Source organism: Felis catus, chromosome D3 (assembly GCF_018350175.1).
Source record: "Felis catus isolate Fca126 chromosome D3, F.catus_Fca126_mat1.0, whole genome shotgun sequence".
Taxonomy (NCBI): Eukaryota; Metazoa; Chordata; class Mammalia; order Carnivora; family Felidae; genus Felis; species Felis catus.
The window spans coordinates 17,544,345-17,571,723 of NC_058379.1; the positions used below are offsets into that span (position 1 = coordinate 17,544,345).

The following is a 27,379-nucleotide window of genomic DNA, read 5'->3' on the forward strand; positions in this document are numbered from 1 at the left end:
CCTTTCCAGGTAGGGCTGTGAGGGGGATGCAGGGAGATACTGGATCTGAAAGCCTTTGGCTCAGGAAGGGTGCTGTGCTCACGACAACTGTCCTTGTTTGCTTTCTCCAGGAGGGAGAGAGAATGGCTGTCGCCTGAGTCCCAGGGAAACCCGCCTTTACTGGGCCGGAATGTGGGGATTTACTCAGTATATCTGATGGGGATTATCTTGAGGGCAGGAAAGTATTTGTGGAGCAACATCACCGTGTTGACGCCATGGGAGTGAGAATTTAGACTTAAAATCAGAGAGTGGAAGAGACCCCAGAGGTCACCATATTTGGGGCAGAGACAACTAGCTGTCTGCAAAAATCCACCCCCCCCCCCCTTGCACAGCATACAGCTGACATCGGGAAAGAGTCGCCTTGCCAAGAGCTCTATATTCCAGCCTCCTTTGCAACTAGATCGGCCACATGACTAGCCCTCTCGTGTGGCAGCAGGCACTGAAGAAGTAAACGTGCTACGTCCATGCTTTCTTCCATCAGTGGTGATGTCCAAGGGGACCATAGGGACGCGCACGGAAGAGGGCCGCCCCCGTGCAGAAGCACCTGCCTCATAGTAAACGTCTGTTCTGTTGGAGCCATTACACGTGCTTGCGTCTATGTATTCCAGCAGCTACTACCCCGACGGGTGCAACGCTCAACCTCCTTGATCACCAGTGAGACGATTATGGCCAGAGGGTGAGAGTACCTTGTCTTACGCCCGTGCGGCAAATCCCACAATGCTCAAGAACGTTGGTCTCTTAGTTTGGAGGAGATTTGCCGGCTTCAACCCGCCCCACCAAGCTCTAAGAGTGAGTTTCGGCGAGTCCCCCGCTTCTGTTTCGGCTAGCCTAACACGTCTGTTATCTGTTTTCAGATTGCAGTCCTCCGTGCATTTTCATTGGAGGGAGAGAGTTCAGTGGCTTAAAATAATTCCAAAGCCCACACACTGGGTGATTGCTAGCTCGCTCTGACTTTCCGCGACGCTACAAAATAAAGTTTCACTTCTTCTGCGCCATGCCTCCTGGCCTCAACAGCTGACGCAGGACATGAAAACGCACAGATATTTGCTTAGAAAGGGAAAAACCTGAACCTCAGTGTCTGCGATCAACAACCCAGAAACCTGGACAAAAGGCAAAAAAGAAAAGATGTTCACACACGCTAGCTCGGGGGCCCTCAAGTTTTGGGAGGCGTCAGGATCATCGGGGGGGGGGGGTGGAGGCTGGTGCAAGGAAGAACCCTCCCCACCCCCCACCTCACCCTCAGAGATTCCGACTCGAAAAACCGGAGCTTCAGGAAATCCTCATGATTATTCTGCGGGAATAATATTATTCACGATTCTTCTGACGCCAACATTCCCACGATGGTACTTTGAGAAGCCCCGAGTCTGCTTTGCAGCCCTGAAACCGGCGGTAATTCCTGGCGGTAAGAACCACGCTCGCGCAGTGTAGGTCAAAGAGAGCGAAATGGGCTTTTAGTATTTTTGTACTCGGACGGGAACCTGAGCATTGCTAATCCGCTGGTAAAGACATCAGTACCCATTTCTGTTCGGCCCAGATGGGTGTCAAAGGTCTAGACGGCACGGTGGCCTAGAAGTGATAACAGAACCATAGCTGATGTTTACAGAGCACCTTGGGACACCACCAGCCGTCTGCTAAGTGCTCCACGTGTGTGATCTCATTTCATCTTTGTAACATTCCCATTTCACAGACCCGGAAACGAGGCGCATACAGGGAGCTTGTTCCACGTCGCTCAGCCGGCAGGGGGCAGACCAGGCTCGAACTCACCCAAAAGAACCAGCTCCACAGCCACGACGTGCTGGTGCCTCTCATGGAGGTCTCCCGCCGGAACCCCTCTCTAGGCCTCAGTTTCCTAATCTGTAAAATGGGCACGTTCATAATATCTTTGTCACACAGCCACGGTGAGGATTCAAGAAAATCACGGGAGTGGGGCGCCTGGGTGGCTCAGTCAGTTGAGCATCGGACTCTTGATTTCGGCTCAGGTCGTAATCTCACGGTTTCGTGGGTTTGAGCCCCGTGTCAGGCTCTGTGCTGACAGTGAGGAGACTGCTTGGGATTCTCAATCTCTCTCTCTCTCTCTCTCTCTCTCTCTCTCTCTCTCTCTCTGCCCCTCCCCCACCACACTCTATCTCTGTCTCTCAAAATAAATAAACATTAAAAAATACTTAAAAAAAAAAAAAAGAGAAAAGAAGAATAAAGAAAATCATGGCAGTAAAGTGGTTTGCAAACCGAGAGGAGTTAGTTAAGTAAACCCCGAAGGGATGAGCCTTTGACTCTCCCAATCCCATTTTACAGATGGTAAAACCGAGGCCTGGTCACTTTATTTATTCAGTGAACATTTACTGAGCATCTACCGTGCACTAGGGCTGGTGCAGAGGACTGAGGGTACAGAGAGAAAAGTACCCCGAGTCTGGCCTCAAGGAGCCCCCAGGTTAGCAGGGGAGACAGAGGAAGCTGGGCCCTGAGAGAGGAACCTCTCCGAAGGGGTCAAGCCAGAGAGAGGAGTGACTTTGCCAAAGTCGAGTTCACCTAGTCCCCGAAGTTGTGGCAGAGAAGGTTCCCGGGTACCAAGAGAGAACTCTACCCACAGGCTTCTTATGCTTGGCACCCCACCACCTAAGCACCCCTGGTGACAGTTAAGCCTTCTTTTATGGAGAAAGTGCCAGGTGGCCCTCCTCCCACCCCCAGAGGGCTGGGTTAGCCGATCACATTCACCTCAGCAAATGCGGCATTTTGACCAGCCTCTCCTTTGAGTGAGTGTGGAGGAAGTGGGAGAGACAGCAAGAACCGCAGGTACGATCGGTCTTCAAAAGGAGGTAGGGGCCGCCGAGTAGGAAGTTGGGGGCCAGACCTCCTGATGGAAAAAAGAAGACAGACCCGACGCCCGGCTGGCCACTTCCTCGCTGGCCTATCTGAACCACAGGCCGGTCTGAGTGATCAGACTTACATCGAACAGCAGTTCCGTGATTATAACGTGTGGTTTGTCATTGCGCCCGAAGCTAGCCTTTAGAGCGAACTCACGTGAACGGTAGCACACTGGGGCACCTGGGTGGCTCGGTCGGGTTAAGGGTCCCGCTCTCGATCTCGGCCCAGGTCACGATCTCACGGTTCGTGAGTTCGATCCCCCACGTCAGGCTCTGTGCTGACAGTGCAGAACCTGTGTGGGATTCTCTCTCTCCCTCTCTGTCTCTCTCTCTCTCTCTGCCTCTCTTCCACTCATGCCCTCTCTCTCTCTCAAAAGAAATAAGTGAAGCTTAGAAAATAAGTAAGTAAATGGTAGCACCACCCGTGCGCTAGTCTGGAAGCAGAGGGGGGCGTGGGGCATGTTCCACAGCACGGCCAAAGGGTCCGTATCCTACGTATACGAAGAACTCTCAAATACCAACAAAAGGGAAGCACGCCAGCAGAAAACAAGTGGGAGCACGCAATCATAAAAAGTGAACAGTAAGACTGTCAGGAATAATCGGCCTCACTAGGGCGAAGTAAGGGGGAAGGCGGCCAGATAGAATTCTCACCAGAAGCCTCACAAACCTCAAAACCCGGCAGACCGTGGGCTCGGCGATTTAGCCTTTGAGAAAAGTCTCCACAGGACCCACACACAAAGGTGTCGCGCAGGAGGGGCCCTCGCAGCCCTGTTTGTGAGGACAGAAAAAAAGGAGGAGGAGGAAAGAAGAAAGAAGCAACCACCACGAGGAATGGTCACATCAAGCCCAAGACACGTTTTCCGTGCCGTCCTCGGGAGGCGCACTGAAGGACTGTGGTTGGAAGCTCACAGTCCGGGGTCAAGGACGAGGTAGGTTACCCCACGAGACGTCGGGTGTATACTTACCTGCATCTGCTACATCGTAGGCACTCGACAAACAGCAGAGGTAAATTAGCGAGCGAGCGAGGGTGTGAGTGATAGAGCCACCGAGAAGGCCACCCCTGGGTGAGGCCCTCCTCCTGAGTCTATACCAAGAGTCCAGCCCAGGCGCGAGGGAGGAGAGCCGTGCAGACGCTCATTTGGTTCCGATCTCTGTCCCCCCCCCCCCCCCCCCCCCCCCCCCCCCCCAGCGTCGGCTTACCGTCTCTGCAGCCCTGAGCCAGTGGCTTGCCCTCTCTGAGCCTCGGTGTCCTCACCTGGAAAACGAAGACACCTGTCAAATGGAAGCTCCCGCCGCGGCGTGGCCTTGCCGTGAGCGTTAGCAGAGTCAGGAAGGAGAGACACTGACCCCGCTATGTTTCACAACGAGCGCGTGTGAAAACCTGAAAATCATCCCAGGACTGTTTGCATTTTGACAAAAGTGAAATTTCACGCCGAGCCACGGGCCTCCTCTCTCTCCTAGGAGCCCCCTTTCCTGAGCCCTCCAGAGGATGTCAAAGCCAAGCGTGATACCTTGTGGCTGGTCTCCGGCCAGGTCCTCCCAAGGGTCCCCCTGGACTTCGGGGCACTGAACGCTGGGCAGGGGACCCGTGTTGCCGGACTTCTTTCTCCCAATCACCTCGTTCTCTGGCTGTGGCTGTCAGCCCAGAAAGCCGTCCGTCCGTTCGTTCAAGATCTCCTGGAACCTTCCCCCCGCCCAGATCACAGCCTCCTCTGGAACCCCCTCATCCCTCAGGAGGCCCTCCGGGAGACCTCATTCAGTCCCGAGCTCCTGGCTCGCTCTCGCTCGCTGGGGCTGCTGTCCTGAATGGGACAGAGCTCTGCCAGAGAAACAGCTGGAGGGAGGAGAGAGGGAGAGGGAGGGGCAGGAAACTGGGCTGGCCGAGGGCGGGGGCGGCCAGCTGCGGGGAGCGGGGAGCGGGGAGCGGGGACCGCCAGGGGAGGCTGCCCCCGCCTGCCAGCGGGGGACCGGGCTTGTGGGTGGTGGCTGGTGGCGAGGCCTGCTGGGGACGACCCGCTGCCGGGAGTGGTGCCCACCATCCGAGCACAAACCAGGAGCGTATGGAAGCCCCAGGCAGCCCGGCTGCTCCCTACAAAGGGCCTCGGAGCTGAGCTGCCTGCCGGATGCCCTACCGGGCTGGGCCACCACCTCCCTCCGCCCACCGGGATGCCCTTCCTGGCCTGAGCTGAGGCTTGATGACCTTCAGCAACCTTTTTCCTTTCTTTCCTTTTTTTTTTTTTTTTTTTTTTGGGAAATGAAAACAGCAATGAGGTTTTTTTTTTTTTTTTTAAGTATCAAACGAACACAGGTTAAAATGTTTTCTGTTCAGTTTTAGCAACTGTTACAGGGCCAGCAAAAATCTTCCACGTGGTTGGCATAGGCATCGATGGGCCGTTTCTCGAGAGCCGTCTGCCCGAGATGCAGCGGAACTTTTGTCACTAAGTTCCGAGCCTGCGTTGTTTGAATGTACATCCTGCTCGGGGGCGCCTGGGTGATCTCAGGTCATGATCTCACGGCCCCACGTTGGGCTCTCTGCTGTCAGCGTCGGCCCCGCTTCAGATCCTCCGTCCCCCTCCCTCTGCCGCTCCCCTGCTCATGCTGTCTCTCAAAAATGAATAAACACTAATAAATAAATAAATAAGCGTAAATCCTGCTTTCATCCCCAAACCCTGCTCCCCAGAGATAAATATCACTACCATTTTGGTATGAACACACACATGTACATTCTATATATAAATGTCAAATGGCTCGGTCACATTCCGTGTACCATAGCGTAACCTGCTTTTTCATTCCCTGATAGGTGTGTGAGAGTGTGTGTGTGTGTGTGTGTGTGTGCGCGCGCGTGCGTGGACATCTTACCCTGTTTCAATAGCTGTTCATTGTTTCGATCAATTGATGCACTGGCTCCTTTCATCAATACTTTCTTGGTGATTGGTCAGGTCATTTCCAACGTGTTGACTATGATAAATACACCAATCACACTTGTCCAATTGTCTTCTTGAGCCGAATTCCTGCGAACACACTTATTATTCAGAGGGTCTCCTGGTCCCTTTTCAGGTCTCGGCTTGGAGACCAGCTTCCCAGAAGCCTTCCCTGCCCCTGGGGGGCCCCTGGGCTCCCTTTCTATCCACAGTGGCGTCTGTTGCCCTTTCCTGTTAGGGGGTCTCGCTCCCTTACACTGGAAACTCATTTGGGGGAGGAACTACATTTTTGTCCCCTGCTCTGTCCCCAGAGCTAAGTGCCTGACTCCTTGTCTGCATCATTAGCAGAATAAACAAGATTAGCAGACAACCAGGCAGCGTGCTAGTCTCTGGCTACTTAATTCTCGGGACAACCCTGCCAAGTAGGTACTGTTCCTGCCCTCCTTCTACCCATGAGGAAACTGGGACACAGAAAGGTTAAGTCGCTTGCCCTAGGCCACACAGCGGATAGGTGGGAGAGCTGGGAACCCAACCAGACTGGCTCCACAGCCCGGACTCTTGGCCCCCAGACTGAAGAGCTAACAGAAGTGGCCACTTTGGGCATGGCCCTGTGTCAGGTGCTTTCTCTGGAGCAAGGCACGCAAACTTCCAGCAACGCGTGTGACATCTCATGTTACAGGTGAGAATGCCGGGGCCCCGGGGAGGAGTTATTTCGCTAAGAGCACCCAGATGGGGCCGACGGAGGCCTGCTCGAACCCAGGTCTGTGTGATCCCATAGCTAAGGCTACCAAAAATAACTTGTGTAGAAAGGAAAAGAGAAGGGGAGGAGAAAGGGGAGGGAAGAAGGGGAGAGAGAGAAGGAGAGAGGGAGGGAGGGGCAGAGGCTTGGGCAGGTGTGGGAACACGTCTTTCACCATCTGACCATCCGTAGAACCTCTCCTTCCTCTCCCTACGATCCTCGACTGTTAGTTCGGTGAGATTGACACTTGGAAACGACCGTCTCTTTTATTCCCTAGATACAAACTAGAAGCACAGAGAGGTTAAGTCACTGTCCAAAGTCACACAGCATCCTAGAGTCAGAAGTCAGACCCAGCCTGACTCCAAACCTCTCGCCTCCCCGCTCTGCCAGTCTTGCCCGGAGGACTTAGAGCGTCTCATCCACGCCTTTACTGTACAGATGGGAACATTGGGCCCAGAGAAGGCAAGGGATGCCTCCAAGGTCACCCAGCAGTTACCAGCAGAGCAGCAGCCCCAGAGCGTCCTGGTCCAAAGGTGAGGATATTCCCACAACGCAGTACAGATGCTGTGTGTCCCGTATGTCACCACCTAAAGGTCTGTCATTAACAGAGACCGGTGGTTCTCAAAGTACGGGTTCTGGACCAGCCGCTGCTGCCTTGCTGCGGAGCTTGTTAGAAACGCCAGCTCGCGAGCCAGGCCCGTCCGCAGCCCTGGGGAAGCAGGACCTCGGCAGGCTGGGCCCCGTGAGCTGTGTGTTCGAAGGGCGCCGGGGGATGCTGATGCTTGCTCAAGTTGGAAAACCACCGATACGGACATTTCCAGTAGGAATAAATCCTGGATCCCGGAACGAGTTACCTTGTCAGTCTCCGGAATGGTGGTTAAGAGCAGGGGCCCTGAAATCAGACAGAGCGGATTGGGCTGAATCCCTCTCTCCTGCCGTGAGCTGTGTGACTGAGGCATGTCCTCTCTCCTCTGAGAGCCATAGTTTCCTCATCTGCTGGGGACTGAGGGGGACTGGGAGGGGGGAGGAGAGGAGGGGGAGAGGAGGAGGAAGTGCAGGAGGGAGAGGAGACAGGGGGAGGAGGAAGAGGGGGGAGGGGGAGGGAGAGGAGGAGGCAGTGGAGAAGGGAGAGGGGACAGGGGAAGGAGACAGGGAGAGGAGAGAGAGATGGAGGGGGAGGGGCAGAGAAGGAGGGGGAGGAGGGAGAGGAGACAGGGAGGCAACCTCTGAGGAAGATCTGGAACACTCAGGATATCCAGGATATCCCGGAGGGGGAGCGGAGCCTGGTGAATCCAGCCTCTGGATGGATTTATGGAAATTGCCTCTTCCTCCTTCACTGGATGTTGGACGCCCTTAATGCACGTCCCCTGGACGCCTCTCACCTCCCAAGCCGACCCCAGGCTGTGATGAGGTTTGGGTTTTATCGGCTGGGAGATCCGACAGAGTGAGGACTCCGGGTTTCAGGCCAGCGGAGCCCCCCACCCCAAGCCCAAGGTAGAGGTCAGGGCACACAGCCCCACGCGGACCCCCAGTGAGAAGTCGGAGGAGTCCGGCTGACCCCGGCCAATTAGAAGCCACAGGTCTGTGGCCACCATTCTGAACATGGCTGAGGAGTTTGGCCATTTCTTCCTCGGAGTAAAAAGAGTTGCGGGGGGCGGGGGGAGTTGTTTGTTGTTGTTGCTTTTAAATAGGATTCTGAAATCTAAGGCCTGACATCAGGATCCTGGGACCTGCGAGAGAGGTGGTGGCAAAGAAGCCTCTGTTTATCCCCTTGGAAACTGTGTGTTTCCAAGATGGCGGATCAAGCTTCATCCTCTATCCAAACCCAGTTGGTTGACCCTGGAGTCCTGGAGCTCTGCGTTAAAGGAAATGTGAGGCCGCATCTAGGACTGGCTGGAAAGAGCACCGTCACCCACTGGCAGCGCCTACCGTGGACCTAAAGGAAGGGTCCCACTTTCTCATCCCACTCTGTCCTCCAACAAAAGCCTGTCCCACTGGCCACGGAGGCTGGGGGGCTGGTGCCAGGTCTGCCTTATCTTATCCCACGTGTTGGCTCACTCTAGTATAGATAAACATATCTTTTAAATTTATTTTTTAATGTCTTTTGTTTTTTTTTGTTTTTTTTTTTTTTGTTTTTGAGACACAGAGAGACTGATTGCAAGCAGGAGAAGGGCAGAGAGAGAGACACACAAAGAATCGTAAGCGGGCTCCGGGCTCCAAGCGGTCAGCACAGAGCGCAAGGTGGGGCTTGAACCCACGAACCATGAGATCATGACCCGAGCCAAAGTTGGACGCTTGACCGACTGAGCCACCCAGGCAGCCCTCGATAAACTTCTATCTTAATTCCCACAGCCCTTGGTATGTTTCGGGTTGATTTTTAGTGTTCACAGATTCTCAACGCTCTAGTTGAAGCAAATGGTTTCCTTGTTCCGATTAACAGCTGCAGAACTAGGTTCGCCAGAGAGGCTCTCAGACCACAGGAGGCCCGGGAAGACGCTTTCTGTGACACAAAGGATTCCCTATAAATCCAAACTGTGCCTACTTTGGACTTGAAGAGGTAGACAGACCATACCGGAATGAGAGCTCCATTTCAGCCGTGTGGCCTTGGGCAAGGCGTTCATCGTCTCTGGTAGGTTCGCTGCTCCTGTGACTCGTGAGATGGGGAGATTATCCAGGATTACCCAGGTGGACCTAGAGTAATCCAAGCATTTCAGAGGAGGAAGGCAGGGAATCAGAGCTGGGCGAGGAAGGAAGCAGACGTCTCAGTGTGTGGCCACAAGCCAAGGAGAGCAAGCAGCCTCCGCCCTGGAAGACACAAGGAACGGATTCTCCCTGAAGCCTCCAGCAGTCTTGATCGTAGCCCCTTCAGACTCATTTTGGACTTCGGACCTCCAAAACGGTGGGGGTATAAATCTGTATTGTTTTAGGGCCACTAAATTCGTGATTATTGGTAGGGCGGCAGTAGGAAATGAACACAAGGGCTGTTCCAGAGACCAGAACGCTGACCCTGGTGGCAGGCAGATCTGGGTTTGAGTCCCCGCTCCACTGGCTATAGCTGTGTGACCTGGCTCCATTTCCTAACCTCTCTGAGTCTCGGCTCTCTCCTCCGCACACGGGAATAATAAAAGACCTACTAGCTCAGACTGCTGTTGGAAAGATGAAAAGAGTGGATGCACACGACAGGCTTAGGAATGAATGTTGGATCGTTTTCCTCTTCCACTGGGCACCGAGAGGCCGACATTCCCAAATGCAGGCCCTCTAATCATCCCTGGGGCACTACCGGAGCCACCTTCCTGATCCTGATGTTCCCTTTTGTTCCATGGCATTCCCCCGCTCAACAACATTTCATGGCTCCCCGGTACCTAACCTCGTCTCCCAGGAAGGAGAAAATTAAAGGGATAGCAAAGCTGAAAGACAGCTTGAGACCCCAACCCTTCAGATGCTGATTGAAATACTGCTTTCTCCGGGCAGGGTTAGCAAGACGGGAGAGGGGAACACTGTGCGAGGATCGCCAGACGTTTGTAACACCCTCAGCCAAAAATGGTCCCGGAAACGTGATGTGTGTCTGTGCGGTAGGTGTTCAAGCAACAGCGGCAAGAGTTAATCCCGCTGTCCGGTAGACCAGGCTCAGGGACGGAGGGGGAAGGAGGGTTCCTCGAGCTCCTGGGGTTTGTCTGTGGTGGAAGGAAGGAACACAGAAGTGAGAAGTTGACTTTGGGGAACCGAGAAGGAGGAGGAGCTAGGGGGGAACTGGCAGCCCAGGAGACTTTGCCTGCTTGGCAAGTATCCAGCCCCCTGGGCTTCTGTCCAGGCTGGGAAGGGTTAACAGCACTGAAGGGGAGTGGCTTGTGGGGGCGGGGAGGGGATAAGGAAGGGGGGGCGGTGGACTAGGAGTGAGGAAGCCCTAACTCTGAGGCCAGGGGAGGGGGCTTCCTGGTGGGGGTGGATGAGGCTCCCCTGTGAGCTGGACCCTGCCGGCACAGCTCCTCCTACTGAGACAGAGAGATTTGCAGGAGCGGGAGACTACCCTGGACGCCTGGAAGGGGTGGGGGCACCAGCAGGGGTGTTGCAGCCCGTGTCTCCAGGACAGGGATGGGAGGGCTGGGAGCCAGCTTGAGACCCCTTTTCCAACCCAAGCTGGCCTTTCCCCAGTTCTCAAGTGAGGCCTGACTGCTCGCAGCTGTTGCTTGGGTCTGGGAAACCTTCCCTTTCCCGGGGAGTAGAACAGAGAGGCCCAGAGAGGGTTAGCAGCCGCTCAGAGTCACACAGCAAGTCCTGAGCAGCCAACTCTCCCAGGTCCCAGAGAACGCCTCCGCTTCTACACACACACACACACACACACACACACACACACACACAGATGGGTTCAGTGGCCTTGCCCTGCCCATCTCTCCAGCTGCATAGCCTACCTCTTCCCCCATCATGTACTTTCGAATCTCCCACCTTTGCTCCAGCTGCCCCTTCTGCCAGAAATACCCGCCCACCCCCCCCCCCCCCCGCTTCCCACCTACCTGGGAAAGTTGGTCACCCCTTCTGCCAGGGAGGTCAGTACTTGGCCAACGCGTTCATCTTTTCTCAAATCGCACTGCCTTTCCGGCCTGCCGTGTATGCATCTGTCTCCACCCCTGGATTGCCGTTGTCCCGGCGACTGGCGCTGGACCTGACCCGCACTGGAAATGTTTGGTGAGTCGAGCCAGCCTCCATGCCCGCACCTCCCTCTCGGGGGCCAGCTGTTCCTGTGAACTCCTGGAACTAGACCAGAAGCACCAAAGCCACTCCATTTTAGGGCAGTTCAGCCTGGCGGTCAAGAACACAGACTTTTGAGATCAGAAAAACCTGGGTTTGAATCCCAGCCCCTCCACTGTTGTCGCTGTGTGAGCTTGAGTCAGATACTTGCCCTCTCTGGGCTTCCCTTACCCTTTCTGTTAAGTGGCGATGGTAATTTCTGCCCCGCAGAGCTACTCTGGAGGATTCTCTGCGATGAGGCACGTAGCGCATATGACAGAAGGCTGAGAGTAAGCGCTTCATGAAAGGGGCTGGCGGAACTCCGTGGGTCATTTCTGAAAGCCTGTCTCCCCCGCCACCCTCCCTCCTGGCTCTGCCCCGGCATCATTTACCAAAGTCCCTGTTCTAAGCTGTGTTCTTTTTTTATATATTTCTTTGAGTGTTTGTTTACTTATTTTGAGAGAGAGATAGAGAGCGAGTCGGGGAGGGGAAGAGAGAGAGGGAGACAGAATCCCAAGCAGGCTCCGGGCTGTCAGTGCCGGGCCAGACGCGGGACTTGAACCCGGGAACCGTGAGATCGCGACCTGAGCCGAAATCAAGAGTAGGTCGCTTAACTGACTGAACCACCCGGGAGGCCCCTAAGCTGTGTTCTTAACACACGGAGGAAGTAAAGCCACGCTACCAGGTGCCCAGACTTGCATCCCAGCTCTGCCACTCCCTGGCTGTGTGACCCTGACAAAGTGACTCCCCCTCTCTGAGTCTCGGTTTCCTCCTCTGGAACATGCGGATAGTAATAGTACGTGCCGGGCGGGGCATCGCAGAATTAGAGTTGGCACTCGTGAAGCTCCCAGAGCGGCAAGCTGGCAAGCCAGCAAGGCAGTAGTAATGAGACTCGAATTCACCATCTGGGCCCCTTCTTCCTCCGCCCTGTTTCCCTCCCACCGCCCACCTCTGACCCCTGCCCCCCACACCAATCTACAAGCGAGGACTTGGCCTCTTTTGCCTTAGGGGTTAGAAAAACCCAAGGCCTCTGGGATCAATGGAATGAGATCCTTCCTTCGACCTGCCTTTGCCCTCAAGTACTTGCAGGGACACAAGTCTTTAGCTTCCTTTTGAGAAGACCCCTTTCTTCCAGAAGGATCTGTAGGGATCCCCCAACATACGAGAGCATATGGAAAAGCACCTGTTTGGCTAGAGGAGACTGGGAACATGGAGCCACACCCTTCGAGCCCTTGCTGCCCCCGCTTCCCCCCCCACCAGGTTCCCATTAATCCACTGACCCCTCTCACCACCACCACCTTCGGTGGGGTGACTTTTTCACAATATCGTTTTAAACTCACAGAAAGGCAGCAACGGTCCTACCAGGAACTCCTTTCTACCTTCTCCCAAAGTCACTGATGATTGCTCTTAGGTCCCATGTGCTCTGTCCCCTCCCTCCCCCTTCTCTCTTCCTCTCTCTTCCTAAACCGCTCCCATGTTGCATATGGGAACACTGAGGCCCTGAACCCCAAGGCGACAGGCTCGTCGAGGGCCTCCAGAGATATTCGGAACCTGAACTCACAAGCCAACCGACCCCAGAACACCAAAGGGCAACTGAAAACTCAGAATTAATGAATGTCTGATGAAATGTCTACGGTACGTTCGCGAGTCAACTGCCATTTCTCAGGGCTCCTGTCTTTAGAAATAGAAAAGCCCAAGTCACAAGAACACTTTGAATAATTCAGGCTTCAAAAAAGCCCTTACTGTATGGCTTCTTTTCAAACCTTTTCAGATATTTTTATAAGAAATGCGGATGTGTAATGGGATCTATAGGGACATTTTGAGGTTTGCCATGACGTGGGGTGGGGTCCCCCAAATGTCAGAGATCCTGGAGCCTTCAAAGCCTTTACAACAAGCTCTCCCGGCCCCAAAGCTCCTTGAATTGCACTCAGATCGGGGCACAGGATGGAGATTTTTCCGTGTATTTTTACAAGGAGGCTGTATGTACCTTTTTATGTGGGTCACACACAAAAAAAATGTAAAAATCTCAAAAACATGGAAGCAACACAAGGAATTCGTCATAGCAACAGGCCTGCCTCTCCTATTTTTGAAAAGTGAGCTTCTCCCTCCTCCCCTTAGTACAGAAAGTTTATTTTCCTGCTGGGGCCTCTGACTCAGACGCAAGCCCAGAACTCAGCCGCCTCCGAGGAGAGACAGGAGGCGCGGGGGTGTCGTGGACCCGGGCGTGGGTGGGGGACGCCCGAGGGTCCCAGGCCTCAGGTTCCCCAAAACTGACATGTCCTCGAGGCAGCCCGGTGCCCTGGCATTTCTGGTCACCACGCGGGAGCATCACTCCGCACGCATCCGCGTCCTTCTCTCTAACGTGGCCCTTCAGAACAGCGCCGTGTGTAGGGCTCCAGCTCTGTAAATATCCGGCCAGCTGGTAAACCCTAGCCAAACAAGACTCTGCTAGGACCACGCCATGATCCAGAGGCTACAGGGGTACCAACTGACAAGTAGGGCGCTCAGGAGTCTGACTCAGGACTGCTCTCTAGCTGGGGCTGTCCCATCAGATGATAAGGGGGACACTGCCACGGCCTGAGGGTTTCAACAGAGCGACCGGAGGTGGCTGCGGTGGTGGTGGTGGTTTTGAGAGCACAGTGCGGGTTTGAATCCTGCCCCACCGATCAGGGAGGCAAGCTGAGGGCAAAGCCCAAGGTTAACACCCGCCCCCCCCCTTCCCACCACCTCCCTCCACCCCCAGTGCGCCCGCCCCCTCCGTGGGTCATGTGTGACATTCCTCAGGCACTCCTGGCTGCCCAAGAACAAAGGAAAGGGAAACACCAATGGTTAACTGATAGAGATCACAGTCCTGCAGGACATTCGTCTCCATCAGTTTGCAACTGTCTTAATGATTTACAAGAAAAAAAGCAATCTCCGGAAACCTATAGACTCAACTTCCCGCGGCCCTAACATCACCCTCCCCTCTATAGGATAGAAAATCTTCTGTAATGTAGCCACTCCTCACAACCCCAGTGCAGCTGTTTCTGCCCATGGGTCCTGTCCCTGTGCTATAATAAAAACACCCTCTTGCACCAAAAAACGTCTCAAGAATTCTTTCTTGGCCATTGGCTCTGAACCCCAACACTTCAAACCACATCGCCACCACTCACCAGCCGTGTTACCTAAGGCAAGTGCCTTAACCTCTCTGTATCTCAGTTCTGTCGCATAGATAATACCAGTACCAGTGCGCTGTGGCAGAGATGACGTGTGTTAACCCATGTCGTTCACTTAGCATAGCACCTGGCACAGAGCAGAACCTCAATAAATCTTTATCCTCATCTCCTATCCCCTCTCCTTTGTAACACTTTTCGTGACCATCTTGTACAATCAAAGCAACGAAATCAGAATCCAAGCTTCAGCAAGTACCAGCTGAGTGACCCTGGGCCAGTAACAAAATGTCCCTAATGCCGATTTGTCATCTGTAAAACGGAGATAAAACTATAAACACACAGCTCACCTCCTGGCTCACGGTAAGTGTTCCTAAACACTGGCTGTTATTATCATCAGGGGTCAGAAAGCTAGAGCCCACGAGCCAAATTTGGCCCACTGTCTGTTTTTGTAAATAAAGTTTTATTGGAACACGGCCATACCTATGTAGCTTTCTTGCTACAACGGCAGGGCTGAGTCGTTTTGGTTTTCTTAACGCTTATTTTTATTTATTTTTGAGACAGAGAGAGACAGAGCATGAACGGGGGAGGGGCAGAGAGAGGGAGACACCGAATCTGAAACAGGCCCCAGGCTCTGAGCTGTCAGCACAGAGCCCGACGCGGGGGTCGAACTCATGGACCGCGAGATCGTGACCTGAGCCGAAGTCGGACGCTTAACCGACTGAGCCACCCAGGAGCCCCAGGGCTGAGTCGTTTTGACGAGTCACTGTATGGCTCACAAACCCTAAAACATCCACTATCTGGTCTTTTAAGAAAAAGTTTGCCTGATTTTTATCATGATGACCTTTCTTTTTTTTTTTTTAACATTTATTTTTGAGACAGAGAGAGAGAGAGAGAGAGCATGAATGGGGGAGGGGCAGAGAGAGAGGGAGACACAGAATCGGAAGCAGGCTCCAGGCTCTGAGCCATCAGCCCAGAGCCTGATGCGGGGCTCGAACTCCCGGACCGCGAGATCATGACCTGAGCCGAAGTCGGTCGCTCAACCGACTGAGCCACCCAGGCGCCCCTATCATGATGACCTTTAATGGCAATAATCGCGGCACATGGACATTTCAGCTCCCTCAGTAGACCACACAAGTTAACATTTGCTTTCCAGGAACCTCTAGCAGCCCACAGTTGAGCCCCAATGGTCCAAAACCTTCCTCAAACGATTTGCAAAAGAAGCGTGCAGAAGAGGGGTCTGTAGCTTTCTTTGGCTTCCCAGAGGTGCCCACGACCCGTGAGAAGTCCATAAGCACAGGAACGTAAACAGCGGAGGAGCTGGCCTGTGTCCAAATCCACGCCGTACTCCGTTTCCCGGCCTTGCCCACTCTGGGACAGTCCCACTCCGGGGCAGCCACCACGATACTGAGGGTTCGTTGGTGAGCTTTCTGTTTGTGCTGCTTTAACATCCAGTGGAAAGCAGATGGCTGCCTCCTGGTTCTGTACGCTTCACATGCCTTTTGTGTGATGTTGGGGCGAGAGAAAGGACACGGTGGGGGGTGGGGGGGGGGGCGCAGCAAGAGCTGATCCGGAATTCAGCAAAGGAAGCCTGTGAATTAGTCACCCCAGAAAGATGGCTTCCTGTCTGGTCCATTCCTTCCTTCGGGAGGCAGGCGCGACAGTCTGCCCTTCCTGGTCGGCCTGAGGGGGTCTTTGTCGTGTGGTACAGAGAACAGAGCAAAAGGTAATTTGCGGGCCTCCCAGGTCCTGAGGATCTCGGTGGCCACGCTTCTTGGCTTCGTCCCATGCCCGCAGCTGCCCGCCTTGGTTTCCACTGTTCCAGGAGTGTTGGTTCTCAAAACCCTAGTTGGCCCTTGACGTCACCTAAGAGACCAGGCTGGACTCAGCCACCCGCGGTCCCTGTCCTGACTGGGGGCCACCAAGACTGGTGAAATCCAGGCCCCCTCATGCCACCGCCCTCTGTCTCTTCAGCTCACTCACCCTTATTTCATTCATTCTTGTTTCTTCGCTGTAGGCGAGGGCCAGGGGACAACTGCCCTGCGGAGATTTGGCAAGTGTCCCCAGGGTAGGGTAGGGTAGGTCAGGTCAGGAGAGGATAGGCGTTCCTCCCTGGACTGCAGGCTCCGTGAGGGCTGGGACCAGCCCTGTCTGACTTTTCCGCTGAGGCTGTAATCCTTCAGGGACACGTTCAAATGTCAGAGTCTACAAATCCTGTAGTGGGGGAAAGGACATCCTTTTAGGAGTCAAGCTTTTAAGGTGTTACGTAATTATAACGATACAGACGTGAGAACGGCATCTTTTTTTTCCTGGTTATTAGAATATGGGGCACCTGGGTGGCTCAGTCAGTGAAGCGTCTGACTCTTGGTTTCAGCTCAGGTCATGATCTCAAGGTTTGGTGAGTTTGAGCCATGCATTAGGGATTCTCTCTCTCTCTCTCTCTCTCTCTCTCTCTCTCTCTCTCTCTCTCTCTCTTTCTGCCCCTCCTCCACTCGCACTGTCTCTCTCTCTCTCTCTCTCTCTCAAAATAAATAAACTTAAAAAAAAAAAAAAGAATAGGGGCGCCTGGGTGGCTCAGTCGGTTAAGCATCCGACTTCTGCTCAGGTCATGATCTCGCGGTCCGTGAGTTCAAGCCCCGCGTCAGGCTCTGTGCTGATGGCTCAGAGCCTGGAGCCTGCTTCCGATTCTGTGTCTCCCTCTCTCTCTGCCCCTCCCCCATTCATGCTCTGTCTCTCTCTGTCTCAAAAATAAATAAATGTTGAAAAAAAAAAAAAAAAAAAAAAACAGAATAAAACAGTGATTCTGAGCACCTCCTAGGAAATCCGTGGATGGTCTGTGAAGACACTACACACAAATAAAACCACATGCGTGAGTGCACAAGGTTTTCTGGGAAGGGAGTCCAACATTTTCATCAGATTTTCAAACGACCTCCAGGACCTCAAATGGGTATAAACAGGAGACTACAAATCTGATCCATATTTGCATCCCTAATGCCCTCGTACAACGGCTGGTGCCTGACAGGTTCTCGAGAAAGGTTTGCTGGGTCAAATGGCGGTTTGAAACCACCAAGCACCACACTGCCCAATAATCAGATTTCCCGGAGGGCCTAACCCCACTAATCTGGAATCTGGGGATAACTTGAATGGATTCTTTTCTTTCTTTCTTTTTTTTTAATCATCGGGAAGGAGGAGGTAAATGAATGATATAGACAAGGATGAGTGGCCACGGCCACCCAAGGGCATCCACCGCTGGCCAGCAGTGTTCTCACGAGCTGCTTCTGCCGTGGGCGTTGAAGCGGCCTCCCCAAGGAAGTGCGTGAAGGATCCCGGACGGTGGTTGTCGGCACACAAAAGTACTGAAACTGCTTCTCCCGAAAGATATTCTGGGATCGAAATTAGTAATCCCTTCTAGCCGGACTGACTTCTCATGCACCTTAAAATTCTTTCCCCAGACCAGCACAGCTGAGCCCAGACCAGCTAGAAAACACATACATCTTACAATTCGGGGAAATTCAGGGAATTCGGTAAAGGAGTCCTTCTTTCATAAATAATAGCACCAGAGGATACAGTGAATGGCCCTCGAATGCACCGTAGGGGTGGGTGGTGGGCAGAAAAGGGCACACGGGGACATGAGCTTTTTGGTAAGCAATTGGCCAAGAGTCGTAAAAGCATTCACACCCTCGGCTAGAGTAGTTACACTGCTAGACTTCTGTCCTAAGGAGACCATGAGAATTGTGCACAAAGATTTATTCATACAGGTATAGAGCTTACCATGACGAACGATAGCAAAGAAGCTGGAAACAGTTCGGGTGTTCGACAGTAGGTGTTAGGAAAATCACGCACGCCCATGTGCAACATTAAATCTTGAAACTTCATAAACATTTAAAAACTTCTGCGCTTCAAAGGATCTCCTCAAGAAAAGGAAAAGACAGCCCAGAGAACGGGAGAAAAGATCTGCAAATCACGTATCTGATACGGGGTTGTATCTAGACTATTCGGAGAACTTGGGTAACTCAATATAAAAAGACAATTCAATAATCCACCTAAAAGCGGGCAAATGATCGGAACAGACATTTCTCCAAAGAGAAATGGCCAATACGCACAGGACAAGAGGCCCAACATCATTAGTCATTAGGGAAAATGCAAATCAAAACCACAGTGAAATACCACTTCCCACCCACGAGGATGGCTGTAGTAACAAGTCCTGGTGAGGATGTGGGGAAACGGGAACTCTCGCACGTTGCTGGTGGGGACGTATGATGACACAGCCACTCTGGAAAGACAGTCTGGCGGTGCCTCAAAAGAAGAAAACAGAGTTACCCTACGACCCAGCATTCCACCAGGGGTACACGCCCAAGAGAAATGAAAACATACGCCCGCGCAAAAACGTATACGCAAATGTGCGCGGCGGCGTTACTCGTAATCGTCGAAAAGCGGAAAAATTTGCGAGAGTCATAGAACAGATTCTCCGGCCATAAAAAAGCAACGAGGTACCGATGACACGCGACAAACACGGATGCACCTTGAAAACACGATGCCGAGGGACAGAAGCCAGGCGCAGAAGACCACATATTGCGTGATTCCGTTTCTATGAAATACCACGCCGTGGCAAAACTAGAGACAGAAAGTAGATTAGTGGCTGTCGGGGGCTGGGGGGAAGTGAAGAATGACTGTTCCTGCGTGCGGGATTTATTTAAAAAGATTTTTTTAACCTTTATTCGTTTTTGAGAGACAGAGCATGAGTGGGGGAGGGGCAGAGAGAGAGGGAGACACAGAATCGGAAGCAGGCTCCAGGCTCTGAGCCGTCAGCCCAGAGCCTGACGCGGGGCTCGAACTCACAGACCGCGAGATCGTGACCTGAGCCGAAGTCGGACGCTTAACCGACTGAGCCACCCAGGCGCCCCTCCTTTTCCATATTTTTAATGAAGCTTGCATCATATTAAAGAATAAACATTTTTTAGCCCAACAGAGGAGACCCGGGAGGGAAGACATCAGGCAGCGTTTTTCTGGAGCCGACTTAGCACGGCCCTCCCAGGGGTGTGAGTACGTTCGAGCCCCTGGGATCACAGCTGGGCCCTACGTGGAATGACGTGTGTGCCCACGGAGGCTCCCAGCGTCCCCTCCTTTCTGCGGGTGCTGGCGGAGAGGGTAGATTTATTCCCGGAGGGGAGATGAGGCCAGAGGCTTTGCAAAGTTCTGGGAAGGAAGACAAGCAGATCAAGTCTCTGACAACAGTGAGTGAGGACTGGATATGATGTGGACGAGGCTCTGGACTGGGGTGGGTATCAGAAAGCACGGGTTCAAGCTTCCAGCCCAGCAGGGTGACCTTAGTCAGGTCACCTCCTTTCTCAGGCCTTAGACCCCCCTCTAAAACGAGGGCACTCGGTCCTTCCGTTTCTGGTGGCTTATGACTCTGCGAGGTCACATAGGCTGCCTCTGTTTCCACCGTCCCTGCGACAGCTGGTAGTTCTTCGTGGACCGCCCCGCACAGCGCCTGTCCCCAGAACCCCAAGGGCCATTCTGCCCCCAAAGGCAATCTCCGAATTGACACAGCACGTGTTTCAAGCCACCTCATCAGAGAAGACTTTCTGCCCAAGGCCGCGGGAGCAAACAGCATCCCCCACCCTCCGCACGCCTGAACCTGGTCAAGAGTGAGCATATCTGCTGCTCACCGAGCAGGTAACAGCCACTGCTGTTGCGGCACAAATAAGACACTGCTCTGCTTTCTGGGAGCTTACGGGATGCACAACCACCGCCAGTTAACAGACCATCTGTCCCCTGACAGGGGGATTCACACACGCTACTTTTTTATAAGCTGCACACCAGTCCTTTGAGGCTGAAGCTATAGTTGCGTTTTACAGCCGAGAAAATGGAGACCAAGAGGAGTGAAAATCGGGCCCGAGGTCACAGAGCAAACAAGTGGTAAAGCCAGGATTCCAGCCCCGGTGGGTGACCCCTCCGAGTCACCTGTGATTTGGCAGGTGGTTCTTAACTCTACAGTTTGGGCAGAACAAAAGACCTCAAGAGCCACCCAATCTCCAAACTTGATTTCGGAACATCAAACTTGACATTGACTTTGTAGGAGCCAACTGGGAGCTCATCCGGATGAATTCATACGATAAAGCAATATCCTATAATACGGTCAAGACATCACATCTGTAATGAGTCACAACATGAGGAAAATATTGTTTTTTTCAATTCCCCCCCCTCAATTCTGATCATTACACCCAGGAAAAGGTCTTGATTTGGTGCTCACGGGTCTTTAACACCTTCTCCAACACTTGCAGATCTCCCTTTGTAACAAAGAAAGAGCCAGCAAGCATCAGGCTCAGAGCCTTGTGCCTAGCTAAACGATATCTCGCTAACGTTTAAAAACACTGTTTTATTTTCATTGTTCATCAGGGTGATGGTTGGTGGGTATATCACATTTGAGGAAAGCGAAAACTGATCTTCTATTTACTGTCGTCATGTAAATCTTCCTTTGGAGCTACATTGACCGATATTTAAGGAGCACATTTACTGACATTTTTAACGAGTAGATTTAAAAATATATATTAAATTCATGACACCATCAAAGTGGTACACAAGCAGGGCAAAAAAATTTTTTTTTTAAGTGGCACTGAAACGACCGAGGCTTGAGACATGCTGCCCGATGAAATTAAAAATAACCCAGCCATGTAATTATATTGTCCTGAAAGTATATTGCGAGTTACCTAAATAGCACACATTCATAGTAGCCCATCACTATTGAAGCACATTTCTGAGGGTTTACGTATGCAGTTACTTTAGCAACAGAGATATAACTGAATCATATTCGAACCACAAGACATATGCGCCTGAAGGTCTAATTATTGGAAAATTATAGACCTAAGAAACACAGCTATGCCTCACTGCACACGACAGGGTTGACAGAATACCTGATGGTAATTGGATAAGCCACGTCTCCAGAAGATGTGTGGAAAGGAAGAACCTTGCCCCAACTGTGGCACCCTTAACTACGTGTGGATGCAGAACTGCATGTATTCATCCGTTCACTCGTCCAACCACTCCTCGAAACGTTTACTGAGCACGGTTCGATGCACTAGAAGGACAAAGGACCCCGGTGAGCCTCCCCTCCAGAAGGGGGCGCCAGACATCATGCTCAACATCACGCGCCAGGGTGCCCACCAACTGGGCTCTGAAAAGAGCACCACTCTTTGAAACCATGTAACAAAGGAAGCTGCCTACCCTGGGGGTGGTCAGAGAAGGCTTCCTGGAGGAGGTGACCATCAGGTTGAGGGCTAAAGAAGTAATGGGAATTAACCAGAGGAGGTGGGAGAGGAGAGGGCGGTAAAAAGGCAGGTGCATCCACCTAAGCGGATGGGCTCTCACGTTCCGTGCACCTCTCATAAGTGAGCGTCTCGCCCTGGTGACATCACCCTAGCGTGACCTTTGCATTCAAAAATGTGTATGTCATTGATCCCTAAATGCAAGCCAGCACAGGGATCCGTTTCTTCAGGGGGTAAATGGCTATCCGATCCCGACACGGCGGGAAAACAGAGAGGGTGAGTGGGTCTCCGACATCAGCCTCCCTCTGGGACTTGAAAGACTGATTTTGGCCGTGAACTCTTCTCACAGGCACCAACTGTAGGGGTTCTCAGCCGGGGCCGCACTTAGGACTCTGGGGAACTTCCGAGCCTGCATGCCCAGGGCCCCTCCAAGACCACAACCGGCTATTAAGTTAGGCTCTCTGGAGGTGGGGCCGGTGACTAATCATGTTTAAAGCTCCTCAGAGGAGTCCAGTGTGTGGCTGGGGCCGAGAACGACATCGGGAACCTAACCGCGGTGGAGGAATCACATCTGCAAAAACTTACTGAGCACCTACCTACTCCGCGCCAGACAGCGGGCTGGGGGCGGGGGCGGGGAGCGTAAGAATCACTGTGGAGGCTGCACCCACTCTCAAGGATCGCGCTGGAGGCAGGGTGAATATGAAAAGTGCTGTGGTGCGATGAATTGGCTGGGAGATCTCAGCAGATCTGGGTGGGTGCCCCAGAGTGTGCATTTCTATCGAGCTCCCAGGGTCCGTGCGGGGCCAAGAGCTGCATATGACGGGCAAGGTTCTGCGGGAAATCTCTCGGACCCGGGCTGCTGCTTCCCACCATTTCTCCTCTGACAGTCCTGAGCCTCGCCGGGGGGTGATAACAAAGTGGAAGGAAAGAACAAAACGCACCCTGGCAGCCGGCCCCGGGTGTGCACCCGTGCTGCCTCCAGGCTCCAAAGCCCCAGGGCAGCGCCCCGTTCCCCCCCTACACGCACCCGCAGAGCGTGGAACAGATCTCAGGAAGAAAGAGAAGGGGCTGGGATGGGAGACGGGGTGCTGGGTAGGTGGTTGTCATAAATAGCACACCATCTGCACGCCCCCGCTGCCTAAGGAGTCCCCCATCTGGGGCCAGAACAAAGGCAGCAACATTCTAGAGGCATCGGAGATCAAAACGGCCTCCGAGGCTCTCCTACAGCGAGTCCTCGCTTCTAATTAATCACTCGTCCTTGGCAAATCAATTGTGTCTGTTTTAAAATCTATGCTCCAAGGGCAAGGGACGGGGTGGAAGTCGGAAGCAAGAAGTTCTCTGCAGCTGACGCTCAGGGCAGTGTATTCTTGGGGAGGGGACCCTAAGGTCAACCCTGACCCACTCAGCAGGGCCAGGAAGGGACCGATCAGGGGGCACAAATGCTTACAGAGGCCAGACTGGTCCCAGAAACCACTGAATGAATGAATGAATGGGGGTTAGAAGAGGAAGCCCTGGGGACTGGTGCCAAGCGGGGACTGTGGGCCCTGACCCAGTAGGCTGGCGACCCCTCAGTCCCAGTCCCCCGACTCTTGGCAGTCTGTCACTGCCAAGCAGAAATGCCGTCCCATTTCTGCATTTCTGGAAGATTTGCTAGAAGATGTGGGAGTCAGACCCAGGCAGTCTGGCTCCTGAAAGCATTCTCTTGGGGCGCCTGGGTGGCTCATTCGGTTAAGCGTCCGACTTCGGCTCAGGTCGTGATCTCACGGTTCGGGAGTTCGAGTCCCGCCTCAGGCTCTGTGCTGACAGCTCAGAGCCTGGAACCTGCTTCGGATTCTGTGTCTCCCTCTCTCTCTGCCCCTCCCCCACTCACACGCTGTCTCCCTCTCTCTCTCTCGGAAATTAACATAAAAGAAAGGAAGCAAGAAAGCATTCTCTTAATTGCATGCAGCCCTTTCTCCCTTAACTCCCACAATGCCCTTCACAGAGCTCTGCACACAGTAGGTGCTCAGGAGAGGTCAACTACCTTGAAACAAGGTCTCCGCAAATTGGATCCACTAGAATTCAATGCTATCCTTTTGACAGATTTTTTTTTAAGCTTCTTTATTTAGTTTGAGAGAAAGAGAGTGCGAGCAGGGGAGGAACAGAGAGGACCCCAAGCAGGCTCCACGCTGTCAGCGTGCAGAGCCCGGGGTGGGGCTCGAACTCACAAAGCTGTGAGATCATGACCTGAGCTGAAACCAAGAGTCGGACACTTAACCGACTGAGCCACCCAGATGCCCCTCTTTGGATAGATTTTGTGTTCTGTTTCAAGAACAGGCTCATGGTTTCTGCGGGGGCCGGGTCCTCACCCTGATGACGTCCTCATCATTACGTTGAGTGCGAGATCACCCAGGCGCCGTGCGCAAAGAGGAGGCGCCCCCAGCCCCTGCTCCCCTGCTCCCCCTGACTCTGCAGCGTCTGTCTGGTCGCCTTCCGTCCGCGTCCAGCTCTCGGACTCATGCCTCCCTCCTGGGACCTAGTTCAAACGTCTCCCCCAGAAGCCTGTCTTAGTGTTTGCCCTTCTCACGCCGCGCAGTTCACCTGAACGGGGAGCAGGGGTCTATCTCCCCCAAGCTAGGCACCGTGGGGCACTATTTAACCCTTCCCCGCCCTAGGACTTGTAAAGCCCTCAGAAGAAGGTTTCCGAGGTCTGGGAGGTGGGGCTTTCACCCGTGAGAATTCCGGTTCCCCACCGGCTTCTCATTACCACGCAGGACATACACCAAGTAGGACGGGCACACGGCCTGGAGGTTGCCCGTACCGAAGCTGGCCACCGAGCCAAAGGCAGGCTTTTCTTCCCTTCCCTTCTCTTCTCTTTTTTTAATGTTTATTTATTTTTGAGAGAGGGACAGAGCTCACGTGTGCACGCACGTGAGTGGAGGAGGGGCAGAGAGAGAGGCAGAGAGAGAACCCCAAGCTGGCTCCACACTGCTGGCACAGAGCCCGATGTGGGCTCGATCTCTTGAACCCCGAGATCATGACCTGAGCTGAAACCAAGAGTCAGAAGCCTAACTAACTGAGCCACCCAGCCTCCCCAAATGCAGGCTTTAAATCACACGGTTCTAGTTCCATCTGATAACCATTCATTTGTTCATTCATTCATTCATTCAACAAATATTGATTGCACCTGTTACGTTCTCAACACTGACGTGGGTGCTAGGGAAACCGTGCAAAGCTGAGGGGCCCCTGCGAAATCCCTGCGAGACCGTCAGGAGTGCAGGTGTCCTCTCTGAACCTCAGCTTCTTTTTCCATAAAGTGGGGGTCCTGAGGGAGATGCAAGGTCCCCTCAAAAGTCCTAATCCCCACCTCTGGCAGAAAGGCATCCCGATGCCACAAAAAGAGCACTGGAGAGAGAGTCAGGATGCAGCCTGCTGGCTGAGTGGCCCTGATGAGGTCATTTCTCTGGCTCTAATTTCTTTGTTGGTACATTGACGGGGCTGCAGTGCATAATTTCTAGAACTCGTCTGTCTGTCTGTGACTCTCTGACTCACAGAGTCTATGATTCCAGCATGAGAATAGCCCGTGACCCCAGGAATGGACATCCTCCTGTTCTGCACGCAAATCTCCTCCTTATGGGATGCTTCCCATCGTGCAAAGCAGCAGAGAGGAACTCGCTTCTTGTCAGATGAGCACGGAGGGGTATGGGGAGCCCTCCTAGAAGCTGCCCTCCCAGGCTCCCCAGAATCACTCCATTTATCTTCCCCATCATGCTTTTAATCTCTGCAAATTTAGCGGCACAACCATAAGCTGCCTTAAGAACATAGCTGACCCATCACCAATAAATCAGAAGCTCTCAGTGATGCTTCTGAATAAATGATAGTCCCTCAGATCGGTGGGCAGCGGGCGGGGGATGTTTAAGGTGCCTCGGGAGAGATTTCAACCCGCCTCCTATTAGGGTGGGGGGACATTGCAAAGGAATAGGGGGTGTGGTGACATCAAGAAGCCCCTGGAGTCATCCCTGGGTGTTTGTGCAGAACCAGACCTTAGCTTTTCCAGTCAGGGCTGGCTCAATCTTGCCTGAAAGGAAAACGTCCCGCAGAGAGAGACAGGAAAAAACATCCCAGGGTTAAAGAAAGAGATGTCGGGGCGCCTGGGTGGCGCAGTCAGTTAAGCGTCCGACTTCAGCCAGGTCACAATCTCGCGGTCAGTGAGTTCGAGCCCCGCGTCGGGCTCTGGGCTGACGGCTCGGAGCCTGGAGCCTGTTTCCGATTCTGTGTCTCCCTCTCTCTCTGCCCCTCCCCCGTTCATGCTCTGTCTCTCTCTGTCCCAAAAATAAATAAACGTTGAAAAAAAAAAAAAAGAAAGAAAGAGATGTCAACTCCGAAACCTCAATTAGAATCCCTGCCTTTTTTTTTTTTTTAATCCCCTGCTTGGCCAGTTTTCCCATCTATAAAGTGGGGATCCCAGTAAATGGAGACATGTCCTATCTTGGCCTTGCACCTTTCGATGGTAATCACCTACTGGCCCCCAGTTTTCACAGAGAAGGAAATGGGCTTGGAACGGTGAAGTGACTTGCCCGAGGTCTCACAGAGAATAGGGGTTCGATCCAAGGCCTCACCCCGCGACGCTGTGCCTTCTCTCCTGCAGTGGGAACCCTGGGCCCTATCTGGCTGCTTTTCCACTTTGGGCAGCTGAAACCCACATGGAAATCCCAGCTGCACAGCGCACCAGGTGCCCCTGAGGGCCGGTGGCCGTGGGTGGCTCTGATGCCCACAGTCTTCCTACACACACCCCCGTCCTGCGTTCCATCCCCCTGGCGACTCCGAGAAACAAGCAGATGGGCAGCCCTGGGTACGGCTGAAGATCCTTTGGAGTCATTTCCTGGTGGGTACCGTATCCAAGGACATCCCACGCCCTGCCAGGAGCTGTTTGGAAATTCTACCAGACCCTGGATCATGGGAAGCAGGCTCTGCTTGTAAATGCAGTTAGGGGCTACTTGTACTGAGCCTCTCAGTGACACGGGGTCTAGGAGAGCTTCTAAGTATATTAGACTCCCAACTGCTGTGCCTCAGAACTCAGGGGTCCCAAACCCTAGGGGACACAGACGGCCACTTCTGTGCTTACACTACACTCTGCCCAGAGCCCAGGGTCTCCTTCACACCTCCTCACACCCGTAAGGGCACAATAATTGGTCCCTAGAGCTGAAAAGGTGACCCATGGCGATGGGTTTTAAATATTTTAAAATGGTGTTTTTTTAAAAAAAAAAATTTAATATTTTTTTCTAAGAGAGAGAGAGCACACACGCATGAGCAGAGGAGGGGCAGACAGAGAGGGAGACACAGAATGTGAAGCAGGCTCCAGGCTCTGAGCTGTCCGCACTCGAACAGGGCTCGAACTCATCAACCTTGAGATCGCGACCTGAGCCAAAGTCGGACGCTTAAGTGACTGAGCCACCCAGGGGCCCCTAAAAATAGTTTTGAAGACATCTAAGCCTTTCTTCAAACAAAATCTTACTCAAAATCCCAGTTATGCAGAACAGATAAAAGAACACACAGTTGACGATGATCCCAGTCCCCACCCTCCTGTCTGCCTCCTGCCTCCCAAGGCAGCCTCAGGGCCCTTCCGTAGAACCCTAGGCCCGAAGGAAGCCAGTTTGCAAACCACTGCCTTGTCAGATGGGGAAGATGCCTGGCCAGG

At 53.2% G+C, this 27,379-nt stretch overlaps 1 protein-coding gene and 1 long non-coding RNA gene across 6 annotated transcripts in view; both read right to left on the bottom strand.

Moving 5' to 3' along the window:
- Nucleotides 1-11,605, bottom strand: part of CMKLR1 (chemerin chemokine-like receptor 1) — a 54,421-nt gene extending 42,816 nt beyond the window's left edge. For 2 of the 5 annotated variants that reach the window (XM_023241497.2, XR_002737214.2), the window contains exons 1-2: nucleotides 4,412-4,754; nucleotides 4,101-4,155 (exon numbers count right to left, since the gene is read on the bottom strand). The gene's annotated coding sequence lies outside the window, so the exon portion shown is untranslated. Of the gene's footprint in view, nucleotides 1-4,100; nucleotides 4,156-4,411; nucleotides 4,755-5,759; nucleotides 5,912-6,735; nucleotides 6,845-9,132; nucleotides 9,383-11,071 lie in introns of those variants that run through there. The other 3 variants (XM_045041396.1, XM_045041395.1, XM_045041397.1) reach the window with 3 other exon arrangements.
- A 3,776-nt stretch (nucleotides 11,606-15,381) lies between these two features.
- The window catches only part of LOC123381256, a 65,780-nt gene continuing 53,782 nt past the window's right edge, over nucleotides 15,382-27,379 (bottom strand). Inside the window, exon 3 of the long non-coding RNA XR_006588083.1 lies at nucleotides 15,382-16,648. This is a non-coding gene — a long non-coding RNA (uncharacterized LOC123381256). The remainder of the gene's footprint in view (nucleotides 16,649-27,379) is intronic.